General features: G+C 40.7%; 1 long non-coding RNA gene across 2 annotated transcripts in view; it reads left to right on the forward strand.

Annotated features, from left to right (window-relative positions):
• LOC128118226 (uncharacterized) overlaps positions 1-15,410 on the forward strand; it is a 100,567-nt gene that overhangs the window by 30,678 nt on the left and 54,479 nt on the right. The gene's annotated exons all lie outside the window — the stretch shown is intronic.

A 15,410-nucleotide genomic window follows, 5' to 3' on the forward strand; every position in this document is an offset into this window, starting at 1 on the left:
CAGCCTCAGCTGCCCGGCTGGCGGGGAGGTGGATCCCAGGACCGGTTAGGCGGAGCTGCTCTCCTTCCCTGCCCCCCGCTTCCAAAGAAAGCTCGCGTTTTGATGTTTCTGGGGTCCAGGAGCAACTGAAAGGGTTTATGGGAGACTTCCATATTGGACTTGCTGCTTCTCTATGCCTACTTGCAATCGTGAAGCTATACCCAAGACAAAGGTGTCTATACCGTACCTTCACGACAGCAGCTTATTAACAGCAGTGTGAAACTTTGTTAAGCTGCTGTGGACAGTCAAAGGACATCTGCAAATGTTGGAATCAGCTTTTTAAAACAGTGAGGGGGTTTCCTCAGTTACTATTACCCCGATTCTCCAAACTCATTTCTAAATCTGGGACATGCTAAGAATTGAAGCTTGGCATTAATTGATGTGTGGTTGTCACTGTTAGTTCTTGTTAAGATGATTTGCTTTACAGAAGCAAATATAACATGTGCCTGTATGAAATAAAAGTTTTCACAATAGAGTTCATACAAAGATAGCTTGTTGTTGAACATTCTTAGACCTTTCATTATTTTTTTATTTTATAATTTAATTTAATTTTACATATCAGCCACGGATTCCCCTGTTCTCCCTCCCCCGCCCTCCCCCCAGCCCACCTCCCCCATTCCTATCTCCTCCAGGGCAAGGACTCCCCTGGGGATTCAGCTCAGCCTGGTAGATTCAGTCCAAGCAGGTCCAGTCCCCTTCTCCCTTCACCCAGGCTGAGCAAAGTGTCCCTGCATAGGCCCCAGGCTCTAAACAGCCAGCTCATGCAGTAAGGACAGGTTCTGGTCCCACTGCCTGGGGGCCTCCCAAACAGTTCAAGCTAATCAACTGTCTCACTTATCCAGAGGGCCTGATCCAGTTGGGAGCTCCTCAGCTATTGGTTCATAGTTCATGTGTTTCCGCTAGTTTGGCTATTTGTCCCTGTGCTTTTTCCAATCATGGTCTCAACAATTCTAGCTCATACAATCCCTCCTCTTTCTCACCGATTGGACTCCCGGAGCTCCACCTGGGGCCTGGTCTTGGCTCTCTGCATCCGCTTCCATCAGTCATTGGATGAGAGTTCTACCACGACAGTTAGGGTGTTTGGCCATCCGATCACCAGAGTAGGTCAGTTTGGGCTTTCTCTCGACCATTGTCAGTAGTCTATTGTGGAGATATCTTTGTGGATTTCTAGGGGCTGCTCTAGCACTTTGCTTCTTCCTATTCCCATGGGGTCTTCATTTATCATTATTTCTATAAATATTGGTATTTTTTTTCTTTCTGGAGCCCACCGACCACCTCCCAAATAAATCACACATGGAAGTTTATTCTTAATTATGAATGCTTGACCTTAGCTTGTCCTGTTTCTAGCTAGCTTTTCTTAACTTTAAATTATCCCATCTATCTTTGGCCTCTGGGCTTTTCCATTTTCTTACTTTTGTAAATCGTACTCTTACTTCGTGGCTTGCTGTGTAGCTGGATGACTGGCCCCTGCTGTCCTCCTCCTTCTCTGGCTACTTTTTCTATATATTCTCTATGTCTGCCAGCCCTACCTATCCTTTCTCCTGCCTTGGTATTGGCCGTTCAGTTCTTTATTAGACCATCAGGTGTTTTAGACAGGCAAAGTAACACAGCTTCACAAGATTTAAACAAATGCAACATAAACAAAAGCAACACACCTTAAAATCATTCTACCACAGTGGTACATTCTGTAAAAGTCACTGAAACAGCTGATTGTACTGAGTCTTTCTCTATCCTGCCAGCAAGCTCCCAAATGATGACACAGAGACTTATTGTTAGTTATGAAAGTTTGGCCTTAGCTTAGGATTGTTTTTAACTAGCTCTTATAACTTAAATTAACCCATTTGTATTAATCTACATTCTGTCACATACTGCCCATCTTGCTTCCTTCATGTTTCCTGGAGTCTCTTGCACCTAGATTCATTTCCTCCCCTTCCTTTCTCTCCCCCCTAAATCCTGTCTCTACCTCCTGCCTAACTATTGGCCGTTCAGCTTTTCATTACACCAATCACAGCAAATACACTTTCACACAGTGTACAAATATCTTACAACTGATTTTTCAGTTTGAATATATTGAACCTGTCTTGGGCTTTACTCTCATGGCTCCTGCTTTGGGTAATTTTCTACCCTTGTAATTCATATTTTTAGTTTTCTAAGGAATTTTTATACTGGTGTTCAAAGTTTCTGGACAAATTTACATTCCTACAAATGGATCAATGGATACAGAAAATGTGACATATCTACACAATGGAATATTACTTATCCATAAAGATGAATGAAACCATGATATTTGCATGAAAATGGGTGGAGCTGGAGATCATTACATTAATAAGATAAGCCAGATTCAGAAAGACAAGCATAACCTATGCTGAATCTGGGTTTTAAAAAGATATGGAAGCAGTGTAGTAGGCTACTGAACTATAGTTATGCCATCTCATGAAAGTATTCCTAAGAATACTCTAAGTGCTAAATCTATCTTGGGTAAAACTGATCTCTGGACCAATCCTAAATTCCTATACAATGTGACCTTGAGCTAAAAGTTAACTGCCTGACCATTTAAGTGTTATCTCTTCACTTCTCTTAACAGCTTCTGTAAATAATGCTTGCTTTCTGTAAACATCACAATTGTGGTTTTGGTTTTTGTTTTTGTATGTTTTTTACCCTTAAAAACTCAAACCAGCTGGAAGTCAGGAGTGTTTCCTGCTAGTCTGCTTGGGACACTGGTGTTAATAAAGACTCCATTCTGCTTATTCAGGCCTCTTGGGAATTTTTCTCTTCAGGTAACCCATAACAGTAGAAGGGCTACTATTTGGGGAGAATACAGAAGGGAGAAGAGATATGAGAGGGTAATGGACAATGAATATAATTAAAGTATAATGAATTTATGCTAATCAAAACAGAAGTGCATTTATTTTGTTTTTGTTTTTGTTGGTTTTTCGAGACAGGGTTTCTCTGTAGTTTTGCGCCTTTCCTGGAACTCACTTTGTAGACCAGGCTGGCCTCGAACTCACAGAGATCCTCCTGCCTCTGCCTCCCGAGTGCTGGGATTAAAGGCGTGCGCCACCATCGCCCGGCCCAGAAGTGCATTTATAACATGGCATTTCATGTAAAATCTTTTTAGTATTCATTTTCTATTTTGAACTAACTCATGATTTTTGACAGAATCTGTTAATTATCCCAAATAGTGATTATTTCCTTTTTCCCTTTTTTCAATAACAGCTACTGATTATGAATTTGACACATGATCCCTGAGCCAGTAACGTATCTTTTCCAGTCTGATTAGAGTGAGTTTTGGGTTATGTATTTAAGTTTTTATTAAGGGGCATGCCAGTATAAATTATAAAAACAGCATGAGCCTCTGTGAAGCTGTGTTACGTTGCCTGTCTAAAATACCTGATGGCCTAATAAAGAACTGAACGGCCAATAGCAAGGCAGAATAAAGGATAGGCAGGACTGGCAGGCAGAGAGAATATATAGAAGAAGAAATCTGGGAGGAGAGAAGATCATGGGATGAGAGTTAGAAAGAAGTAGTCAGAGAAGGAGGAAGACATCAGGGGCCAGCCACACAGCCACACAGCCAGCCACAGAGTAAGAGTGAAAGTAAGATTACAGAAGTAAGAAAAGAAAAAGCCATGAGACTAAAGGTAGCTGGGATAATTTAAAGTTAAGAAAAGTTGGCTAGAAACAAACCAAGCTAAGGTTAGGCATTTATAATTAAGAATAAGCTTCCATGTGTGATTTATTTGGGAGCTGGGTGGCAGGCCCCCCAAAAGAGCCAAAACAAAAACAAAAACAAAACAATATTTGGTGCCCAACATGGGGTGCCAAAATGTTGTTTTGTTTTTGTTCTTCTGTGGGGCTTACCACTCAGCTCCCAAATAAAACACATGTGGAGGCTTATTATTACTTATGAATGCTGGCCTTAGCTTGGCTTGTTTCTAACCAGCTTCTCTTAACTTATTCCATCTACCTTTTGTCTCCGGGCTTTTCCCATTTTCTTACTTCTGTAAATCTTACTCTTACTCCATGTCTGGCTGTGTAGCTGAGTGACTGACCCCTTGCATCCTCCTCCTCTTTCTCCTTTTTACTCTCAGATTTCTCCTATTTGTCCTCTCTGCCTGCCAGCCTATTTCTCTCTCCTGCCTCACTTTTGGCCATTCAGTTCTTTATTAGACCATCAGATGTTTTAGGCACAGTAACACAGCTTCACAGAGGCAAACAAATGCAACATAAACAAAAGTAGTACACCTTAAAATAATATTCTACAACATTGCAAAACAACCAACAACAGTTCTGGGATCTTATCTGGCTTGGACCTATATAGGCCCTGTATACAGTCTCTGTGAGTTCCTATGTGAAGCTCTTGTTTCCTTGGTGTCTTCCATCCCCACCAGCTCAAGCAACCTTTCCACTTCCTCTTCCACAGAGTTTTCTGACCTCTGAGGGGAAGGATCTGTTAGAACCATCTCATTTAGGACTGAGTGTTCCAAGGTCTCTCACTCTCTGCACATTGTCATGTGGGTTTCTGTATTTGTTCCTATCTGCTGTAGGAGGAAGCTTTTTTGTTGTTGTTTTTTTTCTTCGAGACAGTGTTTCTCTGTGTAGCTTTGATGCCTGTCCTGGATCTTGCTCTATAGACCAGGCTGGCCTCGAACTCACAGAGATCTGCCTGGCTCTGCCTCCCGAGTGCTGGGATTAAAGGCATGTGCTACCATTGCCTGGCTAGGAGGAAGCTTCTTTGATGATGCTGAACAAAATACTGATCTATGAGTATATCAGTATGTCATTGTATTGCTACATTCCTTTAGCAGAACAGAAGTATTTGGTTTTCCCCTAGGTCCTATCTAGTTTCAGGTTCTTGGCCACCTGAGCAGTGTCAGGCATGGGTTCCATCTCATGGACTGGGTCTTAAATCCCATCAAATAATGTTTGGTTGCTCCCACATTTGTGCCACTATTGGAGCAGTGTATCCTGCAGGCAGGTCACCATTGTAGATCACAGGGATTGTAGCTGGGTTGGTATTTACCTTTTCCTCTGATGGCATGCAGTATGCCTTCCTGTATTGTCGACATTAGTCAGTAGAGGTGAAGGATCTAGTTAGGCACCACCTCAACTTCTCCATGTTCAATGATTTATGTAGGTGTTGTCTTCAGCAATAGGACATAACCATCTATTTGTAGAGAGCAACCAATAGCCTTGGCAATATCTTGGGTGGTTTGGGTTTTTTTATGGGGTCTCTTGGGACCAAAACTCAACTAGATATAACCCATTCTTGGCCCTGGATGTTTCACTTGGTTGTGAGAGTATCTAGTTGGGGTTTTGTCCACCCCATTATTTGCTGAGTCCATTTAGATTTCTTTCATATATCTTCAATGTCTTGAAGTTTTTTATTATACAACGTTCACAGGCTTGCTTAGAGTTACCTCTCTCTATATATATTTTTTTCAGGTTTTCAAGGTATTGTTTCCCTTATTTCTTTCTCAGTCCATTTGTCATTTGTATATAGGAAGACTACTGATTTTTGTGTCTTAATTTTGTATCATGCTATTTTTCTGGAAGTGTTTATCAACTAAAGAAGTTTCCTGGTGTTTTGGGGTCATTTATATATAAAATCATGTCATTTGCAAATAAAGATACTTTGACTTCTTCCTTTCCTATTTGTAGCTCCTTCAATTGTCTTATTGCTCTAGCTAAGTCTTCAAGTACTATATTGAATAAATATAGAGAAAGTGGACAACCTTGTCTTGTTCCTGGTTTTAGTAGAAATGCTTTGAGTTCCTCTCCATTTAGGTTGATGTTGGCTACTGGTTTTTTGTAAGTTGACTTTATTATGTTGAGGTATGTCCCTTTTATCCCTAGTGTCTCCAGGACTTTTATCGTGAAGGGGTATTGGATTTTGACCAGGGCCTTTTCTGCAGTTATGAGATGCTGATATGTTTTTTGCTTTTTGTTTGTTTGCTTATTTATTTACTTATTTATTTTGCCTTTCCAAGACAGGGTTTTTCTGTGTATCCTTGGCTGTCCCAGAATTGGCTCTGTAGACCAGACTGGCCTCTAACTCACAAAGATCCACCTGCTTCTGCCTCCCAAGTGCTGGAATTAAAGGTATGGACCATCACCTAGCTGTCTGCACCACCATCACCCTGACTGATCATGTGGTTTTGGTTCAGTCAGTTTATATGTGGATTACATTTAGCAATTTACATATGTTGAACCATTCCTGCATTTCTGGGATGAAACCTACTTGGTCATGATGGATGATCTTTTTGATGTGTTCTTGGATTTGGTTTGCAAATATTTTATTGAGAATTTTGCATATATGTTTGTAAAGGAAATTTCTCTGTAATTCTTTTTCTTTCTTGGGTCTTTGTGTGGTTTAGATATCAGGGTAATTGTGGCCTCATAAAAGTAATTAGATAATGTTTCTTCTGTTTCTATTTTGCAGACTAATTTGAGGAATATTGGTATTAATTCTTCTTTGAAAATCTGATAGAATTCTGTGCTGAATCTATCTGGTCTTTGGCTTCTTTTAGTTGGGAGACTTTTAGTTATTTCTTCTATCTTACTAGGGGTTATGGCTGTTTAATTTGCTTATCTGATCTTGATTTAACTTCAGTAGGTAGTATATATCAAGAGATTTATTCATTTAATTTAATTTTTCCAATCTGTTAGAGTACAGATTTTTAAAGTATGTGCTTATGATTCTTTGTATTTCCTCACTATATGTCTCTATGTCCTCCTTTTCATCTTTACTTTTGTTAATTTGAATCCCCTCTCTCAATTTTTTAGTTAATTTGGCTAAGGGTTTATCAGTCTTATAGGTTTTTCTCAAGGAACCAATTTTTCCTTTCATTGATTCTTTTTGTTTCTATTTTATTGATTTCAGCCCTGAGCTTATACTCTTTCCATCCATTCCTTTTAGGTGTTATTTCTTCTGTTTGTTCTAGAGCTTTCAGGTAAGCCATTAAGTTGATAAAATGAGCTCTTTCCAGTTATTTTATGCAGGCACTAGTGCTATGAATTTGCCTTTTAGGATCACCTTCATTGTGTTTTATATGGTGATTCCATTCCCACTTTCATTCATTGAACAGTTTTCTTGATTTTATTCCACTGTTTGTGTTTTCACAAACTTCATTTATGTGTTGATTATTATTCCCTTTGAGATCCTTGAGCATATTAATAATAGCCATTTTTCTCTCTTTGTCTTGTCCTTCAGCTATTTTGCATTTCTCAGGACTTAGGGTAGTTGGGTTGCTGGGTTTTTGTGGAGACATATTATCTTGAGTGTTAATGATTGTGTTTTTGTGTTGGTGTCTAGGCATTTAGCTTTGGAATGATTGTGATTTTAGGTATATATATCTGGTCTTATCTTTGTTTGGGGGGGGTGTTGCATTTCTTGGTTTTTGTTGCTCTCTCTGGGTCTTTGGAACATGCGATGGCTGTGGGTTGCCTTATAGGGAGTGTTTCCAGTCCCTGGCAGGTTTGGCCACTGGGAGTCCTGGGTAGAAAGTGTTTCTAGGTATTGGGGGATGACAGGAAGGAATGGGGATGGGATTGAAGAGAGGGCAGGAGAGATTCCCCAAGAAGGACGAAAGCTGGGTCTGTTGTGTGGAGTTCAGCAGGTTCCTCTGGGAGTGGGGTTGAAGAGGTTGGACAGGTCCCTGCATGTAGTTTGCTACAGGGCTAGGGATGAAACTGGGGAATTTGCAATGGAAGACAGTAACAAGTAAAGTCTGCCTACCTGATTCCCATGCCAGTGTGCTCTGTGGGTTCCTAGGTAGAGAGAGCCTCTGGGTTTTGGCAGCTGACACAAAGAGATGGGGTTGGGGAGGAAGGCTGAGTCTGCTGTGAGGTTTTATAATTTTGATTTTAAATGAGTGTAAGTCTCATCAGGAGTCAGTTGTTAAGCCAAGTATTTTATTAGGTTATTTCATATAAAATTATCCATGTTTAGAGAACAATTATATCTTTAAGTACATAAGTCACAAACGTAAGATTATTTGGTTTTAACTCTTAAAGTCTTGAAGATGATATTGTGAAAAGGAATTCTAGCCTCTGAGGCATGATAGTTATCTGATTATGCTGGTATCTCAGTGCAAACACTGGATGGAACCACTGATTGTGTGGTACTGATACCTGAAGGTCATAATGAGGGTGAATAGGGAATAAAAACTGCAGTTATGATAGTTTCAAAGATGCAGTTGAAGCATATGAAGAGAACCCTACTCCTTTTCATGACCAAAATGCTTATGCAAGCCAAGTTTCCCAATCCAACAGAGCATCTCATATTTTTCTTGGTGGTGAAAGATTGATGGCTTTGGTGTTAAGAATAGCAACAAAATAAAGATGCCAGTTCTAAACACTTCTCTTCAGCTTTGTACTGAGGATAAAACAGGGGCAATTAGACAAGAAAAGGCAACATAAGGCATCCAGACCAGGAAGAAGGAAGTCAAATCATCTCTATTCACAGATGACATAATTTGTATGCATAAATTCCGAGGCATACATACACATGAAAAAAGTAGATCATAACTAATGAGTTCAGCATGGTATGGGATATTTGCTGAATGCAAGCTCTCTTTGATGAGAGGAGACCAAGGAGACACTAAAACTAAATGATACTGGAACACAAAGAGAGCATTGCTGGGAAATCTGGTGAAATTTGAACTTTGGTTCATTATTCTATGTCATTTAAAAAATTTCCGCTGGGCGTTGGTGGCGCACGCCTTTAATCCCAGCACTCGGGAGGCAGAGCAAGGCGGATCTCTGTGAGTTTGAGGCCAGCCTGGTCTCCAAAGCGAGTTCCAGGAAAGGCGCAAAGCTACACAGAAAAACCCTGCCTCGAAAAACCAAAAACCAAAAAACAAAACAAATAAAAAATTCCCATAATGTATTTATTTGAACTTGGTAGTCAACAGTAACCTGATGTTAGGTAGCTAGAAAGACTGACTGAACCCCCACTGGTTGCCTTTTGTTCTCCTTTATTTCCTTCTCACTGCCCTTCCCATTTCTGTGCTGTCTCTTTAAATCCTCATTTTGATAAATAGACCACGATTTAAAATTGGGAGATTAAAGGAAATGGCACCTTCTGTGTAATACTTTCTCAAGTCTAAAATGATTTCAAAGCACAAAAGTGTAAAAACATCTATAATCTACCTGTTTTCTTATTTATTCTGTGTTTTCAGTGAATTTTGATCTTTCCCTCCTCTTAGAGAATCCATTTAGCAATAATGCTGTGTGATCTGAATTCTGTGGTATACTGGCTGGTTTTGTGTATCAACTTGATACAAGCAAGAGTCATCAGAGAGGAAGGAGCCTCAGTTGAGGAAATGCCTCCATGAGACCCAGCTGTAAGGCATTGTTTTTTTTTTTTTTTAATTAGTGATCAGTGAGGGAAGGCCCATCCCATTGTGGGTGATGCCATCCCTGGGCTGGTGGTCCTGGGTTCTATAAGAAAGCAGGCTGAGCGATCCAGGGGATGCAAGCTAGTAAGCAGCTACTCTTGTAGCTAGAGTTTTCCTGCCTGACCCACAGTCAGGACAAATCTCTCTCACCTGCCAGTCCCACAGCCGCTCAGACCCAACCAAGTAAACACAGAGACTTATATTGCTTACAAACTGTATGGCCATGGCAGGCTTCTTGCTAACTGTTCTTATATCTTAAATTAACCCATTTCTATTAATCTATACCTTGCCACATGGCTCGTGGCTTTCACATGTTGCTTGTCATGGTGGTGGTTGGCAGTGTCTCTCTGACCCAGCCTTCCACTTCCCAGAATTCTTCTCCTCCTTGTCCTGCCTATACTTCCTCCTGCCTGGCTACTGACCAATCAGTGTTTTATTTATTAACCAATCAGAGCAACACATCTGACATACAGAACATCCCACAGCATACCCTACATGCCCTCTGCATCAGCATCTGCCTCCAGGTTCCAGCCCTGCTTGAGTTCCTGTTCTGACTCCCTCCAATGATGGACTATGATCTAGAAGTATAAGCTAAATAAACCCTTTCCTCCGCAGTTTGCTTTTTGGTCATGGTGTTTTGTTGCAACAATGGAAACCCTAACTAAGACAATTTGGTAAAGTGTAGTGGGGTATTGCTGTGACAGACTTGACCATGTTTTTGGGAGGATTGTGGAAGGACTTTGGAACTCAGACTTGAAGAACCATTGAGTGTTAAGAGCTCTGTGGGATGTTCTGTGGGAGCTTGGAAGATAAGAACATTGAGAGCTGTGCAGAGAATGGAGGCCTGGCTTGTGAAGTTTCAGAGGGAAGTTTAAAGACTCTATCAGGGCCAGTTGTTATTTTGGATTAAGATTCTGTGATTCTCTTTAGCTGGGGCTGAAGAATCAGCTGTGATTAACAAGATGCCAGAACTACTAAAGCAGTCTGGTGGTTCTGTTTATCTGGGGCTGAATAATATACTGTAATTAACAAGATGCCAGAACTACTAAAGTGAAACCTTTATGTTACTGGGACAATTGATGCTGGTTAGCTGGAGCTAAGAAGTTAGCAGTGATTAAGAAGAGACCAGCATTGTTGAGGTGAAATCTTCTGGGAAGTGTTTGAGAGCACAGAGAAGCTGTAAGTAAGAGGCAGCCATGGTTGTACCTCGTGTTGGTAGCTGGAATTGGTAATGTGTGTCACCCAGGTGGTACTGGCTTTGAAGGCATGAAGGGGTCATGGAGAGCAGCTGAGTCTTGGCATGGTGAAAGGCCAGGAGAGGCCATGGGTGAAGGTGCAGCCTCAGTGGCAGTTGAAGGCCCAGGACTGAAGGGGTCATGCAAATAAGTTGAGGCTTGGCACCATGTAAAGAGCCTATGAGAGGCTATTGATGAACGTTCAGCCCAGTTGCAGCAAGGGACCCTACATTTTGGAGATGCCAGTACCCTGGGAAGACCACCAAGAACAGCAGCAGCAGTGGACTGGATCAAACCAGAGCCTGGAAGATAAGCTGTGTGTATGTGCAGAGGGCAGAGCTGAAGAAGTGACCTAAGCCCTTTGGAGGAATTTGTAAGATCGTGAGTGAATCCCAGATAATTGGACATTGAGTTATTTATACTGTTTGAATTTGGTTTTGCTTGGTTCAGATTGTGAAGGTGCACTAGTTCTTCCCTCTTGAAGAAAGTATTTAATTTTTTAAAGGAGCCCACAGATGAAAGTATTGAACTTTAAAAAGGGATTTTGGAGTTTCACATATGTTGGGCATTTTAAAGAGACTGAAATTTTGATGTGCTTGAATTTGTAAAGACTATGGGACTTTTAAAATTATTTATGATTTTAATGTGATATCTTGAGGATGAATAAGAAAAGAAGGGTTGTGCCTTAATGTTACATTTGTGTGTCAAGTTGACAAGGGGTCAGGTATACTGGCTGGTTCTGTGTGTCAACTTGACACAAGCTAAAGTCATTAGAGAGGAGTGAGCCTCAGTTGAGGAAATGCCTTCATGAGATCCAGCTGTAAGGCATTTTCTCAGTTAGTGATCAATGGGGGAGAGCCCAGCCCATGGTGGGTGATGGCATCCCTGGGCTGGTGGTCCTGGGTTCTATAAAAAAGCAGGCTAAGCAAGTCAGGGAATGAAAGCCAGTAAGTGTTGTAGATGAATAAGATGTAGTCTTATTAAATAAGAAACACAGAGCCAATTGCAGAGTTAAAAGCCCAAGGTCAGAGCAGTAGCTGATAGCCGAGCTTACCCTTTGCTGCTGCTGCTGTCCTTCCTCTCAGCAAGAGCCCTACTTCCTGTGTGTCTGTCCTTTTTATTGACTTTCTGTTCTACCTTCTCATTGGTTGTAAACCCAACCACATGACCTCCTTGTCATTGCCTGTATGTACAGACCTCCAGGTCTCCTAAGGTTGATATTGAGATTAAAGGTGTGTGTCTCCATGCTGGCTGTATCCTTGAACACACAGAGATCTGCCTAGCTCTGCCTCCCAAGTGCTGAGATTAAAGACGTGCGCCACCACCACCTAGCTTCTGCTATGGCTTGCTATTAGCTCTGACCCCCAGGCAACTTTATTTATTAACATACAAATAAAATCACATTTCAGTACAAATAAAATATCACCATAAAGTGTAGCTGAAGTTTTCCTGTGTCCTGGCTGGCCCGAGGTCAGGACAAATCTCTCTCATCTGCCAGTCCTGCAGCCACTCAGACCCAAGTAAACACACAGAGGCTTATATCATTTACGAACTATATGGCCATTAGCTCAGGATTATTACTGACTACCTCTTTCACTTAAATTAATTCGTAATTCTTATTTATGTTTAGCCATGTGGCTTGGTACCTTTTCTCAGTTCTGCCTTCACATCTTGTTTCCTCTGTGTCTGGCTGGCTACTCCTGACTCAGCCTTCCTCTTCTCAGAATTCTCCTTGTGTGCTTATCCTACCTATACTTCCTGCCTGGCTACTGGCCAATCAGCATTTTATTTATCAACAAATCAGAGCAACACATATTCACAGCATACAGAGTGACATCACCCATCAAGTAAGCAGCTACCCTTCATGGCCTTTGCTTCAGCACCTGCCTCCAGGTTCCAGCCCTGCTTGAGTTCTTCTTCTGATTTCCTCCAATGATGAACTATGATCTAGAAGTATAAGCCAAATAAACCCTTTCCTCCACACTTGCTTTTTGGTCATGGTGTTTTGTTGCAACAATGGAAACTCTAACTAAGACATGTGGCTATTCATTTATTTTTTTCTTTTTTAGATGAACAGTATTTACATCCACCAATTCTATCAACATGTGTTGAAACCTAGGACAGAATTCTTGTTTCTGTGATTGCAGAGTATCATATTAATTGGTTGAGAAATTTCAATATTAGCATTTGTCTTTTTCAGAGGGTTATCATAATGGCAGGGAGCATGGTAACATGCAGGCAGACATGATGCTGGAGAAGTAGCTGAGAGTTCTATCTATCTCCAGATCTGCAGGCAGTAGGAAGAAAAGAGACTCTGAGCTTGGAATGGGCTTTTTGAAACCTCAAAGCCTATCCCCAGTGGCACACTTCTTCCAAAAATGCCACATCTCCTAATTCTTTCAAATAGTGCCACTCCCTGCTGACCAAGTATTCAAATCTATAAGCCTCTGGTGACCATTCTCATTCAAACTACCAAAGAGTTCTTGATCCATTAAATAATCCAAACACATTAAAAACCAATGCTCACATTTTAATTACTACATATTATAGATTATTTTGGCTGTTAACATCCATACAAATCAGATGAAGGTTTTGTGCTACCAGTGGTAAATTTTTCATGGGTGCTTGTATGCTTGTGTGTGTACTTATGAAGGTGTGTGTGTGTATGAAAAGCTCAGGTGTATCTTCAGAAATGCTATCACATAAGTAGAAAACTAAAGTGCAGATGGTGAAGACTTTTGTGTGCACTGTATGTGAATCTTTCATGGTGCAGTGGAGATAATGACTGCACCTCTCTGTGAGATTTTGAGGGAATTAAATGGGATGTACATGTAAAGTATTTAAAACAATGTCTTGAGCATCATGGATACTTACAGGTTTTCATCTGAGAAAGGAAGAACAGTCCAACACAGATTTAGAATGAGGCAGAACCCTGTATTATCAAGGAAAGGAAAGTAGATAAGAGCCAGAACTTCATGTGTTAGAATATCTGGCTTTATTTTGGGCTAAAGTAGAAATCAATGTGAGTTTTTTTTTTTGTTTTTTGTTTTTTTGTTTTTTGAGACAAAGTTTCTCTGTGCAGTTTTGGTGCCTGTCCTGGATCTTGCTCTGTAGACCAGGCTGGCCTCGAACTCACAGAGATTCGCCTGGCTCTGCTTCCCGAATGCTGGTATTAAAGGTATGGACTGCCAGTTTTAAGCAAGGTGTGACTTTATCAGATTTGTGTTTTTAAAACAATATTCAGCTTGTACTTCTTTTTTTTTTACTATTTCTTTTAATTTTTGGGGGATACAGTATAATTACATCATTTACCTCTTCCTTTTCTTCCTTCTAAACCTTCCGATATACCTTTCCTTGCTTTCTTTCAAATCCATGGGCTCTTTTTTCATTGATTAATGCTACATACATATCTGTATATGTATATACATATATATTCCTAAATATAACTTGTCCAGTCCTTATAATGTTACTTGTATGTATGTTTTCAGGGCTGGCCATTTGGTATTGGATAACTAATTTGTGTCCTCTTTGCTCTTCCCTGGGGAAGACTATTTTCTCCTGCTCGCAGCATTCATTAATTGCCTGTAGTTCTTTGTGTATAGTTGAGGCCTCATGAGGGTTCTCCCATCTGCTTTAGCATATCTACTGTTGTTCTTGTTCACCTCATTTTTAGCAGTCATGTTGGTAAAATTTTATGGGTATAGGTCCTAACTGACAGCTCTCTAATTGGACTTAAGACCCACTTAACAGAAGGGAAATCATGCCTGGTACGGGAAACCTAGCCAGCTACCCAGGGCTAGTGAAGTCATGGATCTTGGAGGAGAATCTACAACCACCACTTTATTAAACTAGCATAATCCCTAACTACATTATGAATATTTGCCCTTATTTCCACAGACATGTGTTGTCCCCACTTTTCAGCAAAGAAACTTTCCTTTGCAACAGCAGAGACCATTACAGAAAAACCAAACTAATCAAAATGCAGAGTTGTGGAATTCAGAGGATACATATACAACATAACTCCTGTTGATAAGACTCAGGGAACATTGTAGAGGAGGGAGCAAAAAGATTGTCAGAGTCAGAGGATCAGGGATCTTGCTTTGAAATTGTATCTCCTAGGAATGTCAGAACATACACCCATAACGTCTCATGTTCCTTTTTGAAGTATAAAGGTAGACGTTCTTTTCTTTTGGCCACAGGAATTAAGAATGAATGGTTTGGGGCAGATGAGATGGATCATTGTGTAAAACACTTGTCCTGCCAGCATGAGAACCTGAGTTGGAATTCCTAAAACCCATATAAAAGTTAGGCACAATGTGCCCGTAATCCCAACATTCCTAAGAGATGGGAGATCCCAGGAAGTAATATGGCAGGGCAGAGAAAGGTATATAAGGTTTGAGGAGACAGGAACTAAAGCCTTTTCAGCTGAGGAAGCTCATTTGGCTAGAGGTCTTTCAGCTAGAGGGTTTTTCAGGCTGAGGAGTCCTAGAGGGAAGAGGTGGCTTGTTCCTTCATCTCTGATCTTTCAGCATTTACCCCAATATCTGGCTCTGGGTTTTTTATTTAAAGACCATTTAACATTCGAGTTACACATAATTCCTGAAAGTTCACAGGTAAACTAGCACAATACATTAAAACAGCAAACTAAAAAGAGAGCTTGTCTCAAATGACAAAAGGAAAGGACCCACATCTGAGACTGTTCTCTGACTCCTGCACATATGCTGTAGCATGCATG

Source organism: Peromyscus californicus, unplaced genomic scaffold (genome assembly GCF_007827085.1).
Source record: "Peromyscus californicus insignis strain IS unplaced genomic scaffold, ASM782708v3 Scaffold_22__1_contigs__length_63687245, whole genome shotgun sequence".
In the NCBI taxonomy this organism is placed as follows: domain Eukaryota; kingdom Metazoa; phylum Chordata; class Mammalia; order Rodentia; family Cricetidae; genus Peromyscus; species Peromyscus californicus.